At 40.5% G+C, this 5,000-nt stretch overlaps 1 protein-coding gene and 1 pseudogene across 1 annotated transcript in view; one reads left to right on the top strand and one right to left on the bottom strand.

The window, feature by feature from the left end:
• Window positions 1–5,000, top strand: part of LOC135099024 (calpain-A-like) — a gene marked incomplete at its 5' end in the record, with an annotated part of 35,917 nt that overhangs the window by 12,977 nt on the left and 17,940 nt on the right. The window contains one exon of the mRNA XM_064001455.1: window positions 4,062–4,142. The remainder of the gene's footprint in view (window positions 1–4,061; window positions 4,143–5,000) is intronic.
• The window catches only part of LOC135099022 (TBC1 domain family member 22B-like), a 9,507-nt pseudogene that overhangs the window by 298 nt on the left and 4,209 nt on the right, over window positions 1–5,000 (bottom strand).

The following is a 5,000-nucleotide window of genomic DNA, read 5'->3' as shown; positions in this document are numbered from 1 at the left end:
TATGGTATGATGCTTTTAATTAAATTTTCTAAGGTATTTTTTTTTATTAACATTTTCTTGTTAATTTCTCTGGTGTTTTCTTGTTTCTATTTTTTGCTTATATTTTCTGGTGCATTCTGGGTATTATTCTTGGTAACACCTGCTGTTTAAAATTATATTCTCTCGTTTCTCACTAATATCTGGTACGTTCTGGGCATTTTTCTGGTAAAACCCATTAATTTCCTGCGTTTTAAATATTTCCTTGCGTTCCCCATTAATTTTCAGTAGGTTTTGGCTATTTTGGTGACATTTGGTGGATTCTGTTTGTTTCTATGGTTTCCTGGTGTTGCTCCACTGTTGTGCTGGGTGTGGCATCACTTCCGAGGTGTCTGGAGGTGGTTTGGCGCATCAGCAAATGTGTACTTCAACCTGAATGCCTCGGCCACCACCAGACTGATCTCCGTGTCTGACCAAGAGGATGTTGGCAGATTCTGAAGCAGCAGCATTAAGCCCTGTGGGAGTGACCTTATGTTAGATTAGTTAGGTTTAGTTAGGTGAACTCCACTGGACTCTAGTGGTAGGGAATAGTTTCAATGTGGGGCAGGGGAGGTTAAGTTAGGTTAGGTTAGGAGGAAAGATTTATGTATAGCCTTCAGATATGTAGTAGCAGTATTAGTCACTGTTGGTGTTAGGTTAGGTTAGGAGAAGGAAAGGTGTGCGACTGCTCACTTCATACAGAATGATAAATAAGCACAGCCTTCACACACTCGCTGGCCTAGACCCTCGGAAGTCAGTCAGTCATTGACCCTCGGAACCAGTCATTCATCCCTTTCTCTGGTAAACTCTGGAACTCCCTGCCTGCTTCTGTATTTCTACCTTCCTATGACTTGAATTCTTTCAAGAGGGAGGTTTCAAGACACTTATTCATCAAGTTTTGACCACTGCTTTGACCCTTTTATGGGACTGGCATTTCAGTGGGCATATTTTTTTAATGAATTTTTGTTACCCTTGGCCAGTGTCCTTCCTACATAAAAAACCCTCACTTGAAAGTCCCTCTCTGGTTCATGAGGTGCTGGCAAAAATAGCTGAAGAACACACACACACACACACACACACACACACACACACACACACACACACACACACACACACACACACACACACACACACACACACACACACACACACACACACCTGGAAATCCCTCTGGTTCATGAGGTGCTGGGAGAAGTAGGTGAGGAACGCAGCACACACATATAGCACGAAGTGGGAGAAGCCGTCAGGTTCAGCGTGCAGTGTGTCCCAGAGCCTGACGGTGCAGCCTAGGGGCATCTCCCTCATTAGCAAGTTGTTGAACCATCGGAAGGAAAATTGAAGGTAGTCTATCTCATGTCTGGCCAAGTGCTGGTGGAGATTGACTGTGGAAAGATGGATTGAGTTAGGATTAAGTTGCACACACACACACACACACACACACACACACACACACACACACACACACACACACACACACACACACACACACACACACACACACACACACACACACACACACACACACACACACACACACACACACACACACACACACACACACACACACACACACACACACACACAACCAGATTACTACAGAGACAAAGAGAGGCTGGATACTTAAGAGAACACAAGAATAACTGAGAAACACACACACACACACACACACACACACACACACACACACACACACACACACACACACACACACACACACACACACACACACACACACACACCATCTATCCTCTTCATAAGTTCGCCGAGCTGTTGCACTTTGCTTTGAATGCCTGGCTGTGCAAAAGTGTAGTTGTCTTGTATTCCATCCAGCAGCTTTGACATACACCAGAAGCTGTCTGCCTCCACCACCGCCCGCTGCTCCGCTTCAATCTTCTCCACCTCGTATGTGTCCAGGCTCTCCTCTGATTGGTGAACGGATGCATGGATAGGTTAGGTTTGGCAATAAAGTAATCTTTTTGAATGCCTAGTGTCTTCTTTGCTAATAGATTGATTGATAGATAGATAGATTGATAGATTGATGGATGGATAGGTTAGGTAATACTATAATCTTCTCTCTTCTAACAAAATAAACTGATGGATAGATAAACTGATAGATATTTGGTACCATATTTTGAAACACTTCTGTGCTGTACTTCCTCTGTTTTCAAAAAGGCTCTAGATGAAGCTGTACATGTTTTTAAGTGTGTTTTTCATGATTCTAGTGACAGATTAACAAGACTTGTACATTATTAACAGGAGAAGCACTCTTGAAAACTGGCTAATCATCTCCTTGACCTTGAAAAACAGTCTTGATAAATGAGCAAAGCATTTTTAAGTGTTTTTAAAATTGTGATAACAGATTAACAAGACTTCTACATTATCAACAGGAGAAACACTCTTGAGAACACAGCTAATTATCCCTCTGTGACTCTGGAAAAGTCTAGATGGGAGAGAAGGAACAAGAAAGCAGAGCATTACAGAATAGGCCCTTACAAGACAAGAACTTAATCTAAATCACAAAGTAGGAAAAGACATTGAAAACCTCACCTTTAGGAACCACCTCATGAAGGAAGACGATGAAGAAGGGTGTGACAAGGTTGTTGATCCCCTGCACGTAACCTGAGGGGCAGGGTGACGGATGGCCCAGATGTACAGAATGCGCTCAAACATTTCTTGTACGATTGTTTGTTGGAACAACGGAATCAGGGGAGACATGCGTGGGATGTCAATGTGAATCTGTGGAGAGACGTGGGTTTGGTGAGACTAGGTTAAGTTTGGTTAGGTTAAGTTAAGTTTGGTTAGGTTAGGTTAAGTTTGGTTAGGTTAGGTTAAGTTAGGTTTGGTTAGGTTAGGTTAGGTTAAGTTTGGTTAGGTTAGGTTAAGTTAGGTTAAATTCGATTAGGTTAGGTTAAGTTAAGTTCGGTTAAGTTAAGTTTGGTTTGGTTAGGTTGGGTTAGGTTAAGTTTGGTTTGGTTAGGTTGGGTTAGGTTAAGTTTGGTTAGGTTAAGTTAGGTTTGGTTAGGTTAGGTTAAGTTTGGTTTGGTTTGGTTAGGTTTGGTTTGCTAAGGTTATGTTAGGTTAGGTTAGATGAGATCAGTAGAGAGGAGAATACTTGCTTTTGTGGTCTCTATATTACAAGGATAGAGATCTTAGTCAGTATATAAAAGAATGACTGAAAAGATACACCAGGTGACAAATATTCCTATGACAGGAGAATGAAGCTTTTAAACTGATATACACACACATAGAAAATAAAGAAAAAGAGAGAGAAAAAAATATTGAAAGAAAAAAACAGGAAAGGAAGATTATCAACACACACACACACACACACACACACCTGTCTAAAGGTATCTTGGTGGATATCCTCGTGCCTCGTGCCATAGTACTGGTCCACAAAACTCCATTATTCCTCTCGTTTCCTTCGCAGCGTGTCCTCTCATCTCCCTGAGTTTGCTGGGAGGTAGCCCTGAGAGAGAGAGAGAGAGAAATTAATGTTTTTTTTTTTTTTTATTTTATATTACTAAAAATTAACAGACAAACAAAAACATTCATAACTTCACTAGTACTACCTAACACACACACATACATACACACATACATACATACATTTAATTACCTCCAAGCCACAGCACGGACTTGTGAGGGAATGCCAGACCAAGACAGTTTCCGCAGCTCCGGCAGGGAAGTGTTGGCTGCGTTGATCACCTCCAGGAACTTCTCTGTCCTTACCATGTCGCGCTCACTGTCTGCGGGGAGAGAGAGAATGTGAGAGAGAGAGAGAGAGAGAGAGAGAGAGAGAGAGAGAGAGAGAGAGAGAGAGAGAGAGGGTTAGATAGAGAAGGAGAGAAAGCATTATGACATCACAATAATTAAAAAAAACATTTAAAACATAGATGGATAAATCATTACTACTACTACTACTTCTACTACTACTACTACTACTACTACTACTACTACTACTACTACTACTACTACTACTACTACTACTACTATTTCTACTACTACTAGCATCAGTAATACTAATAATAATTTCTTTTGTATTGCAGAGGTGAACCAGGCCAACACAAGACAGATGGGATGCAAGAACACTGTTGACACATCAATACTTCATACAAGGCAATAAAGCGGTATGTATCATCATGCTTTAGTGTATGAGAGCATTGTATAAGCCACAACACATACATACACTGCCATGTACACCCTCTGTACATCATATGAGGCAACACAGCTATGTATTATCATGCTTCAATGTATAAGGCCAATGGGAGAGGGAGGACTACTACTACTACTATTACTATAACCAGCAAGAGAGAGAGAGAGGTGGTGGACAGACTAAATATAACAGGCCAATGGGAGAGGGAGGACTACTACTACTACTACTACTACTACTACTACTACTACTACTACTACTACTACTACTACTACTACTACTACTACTACTACTACTACTTCCTCTTCTTCTAATACTGTTGCTACTATTACTAGTACTGCTGCTGCTGTTACCGGAAGTGATGAAAAGGGTCCTGGGGGTCTGGAGAGTGGCAGACTGCCCTCCACACCTACATTAATAATAACAACAACAACAACAATAATAATAACGAAAGCCTGAAATTTGGATGCATTTTTGTTTGTTTATTTATTTATTTATCTTTTTCGGTCAACAACAAAAGCTACCTTTGATTTTTAAGCTCTTCTTTTTAATTTTGTTCATTTTTTTCTTTCTTTCTTTCTTTTACTTCTTTTTTCTTTTGTGTTTTTTAGCATGATTTTATTTTTTGCTTCTTTTTACCTTCTGTGTGCAAACCCAAGTAAACAAATTGAATAAATATCATGGCTTCTGACTGCAGCAACAACAACAACAACCACCACCACCATCACCACCACCCACCTAATACAAGAGTTATCCAGTATTCTCAATATTTCACCACTAGTCTATCCACCTCACTAATACAACATTTAACCAGTATTCTCAATCTTTCACCACT

The sequence above is a fragment of the Scylla paramamosain genome, unplaced genomic scaffold (genome assembly GCF_035594125.1).
Source record: "Scylla paramamosain isolate STU-SP2022 unplaced genomic scaffold, ASM3559412v1 Contig98, whole genome shotgun sequence".
NCBI lineage: Eukaryota > Metazoa > Arthropoda > Malacostraca > Decapoda > Portunidae > Scylla > Scylla paramamosain.
Note: the sequence above shows the minus strand (reverse complement) of the source record. Positions and strands in the feature narration are given on the sequence as shown.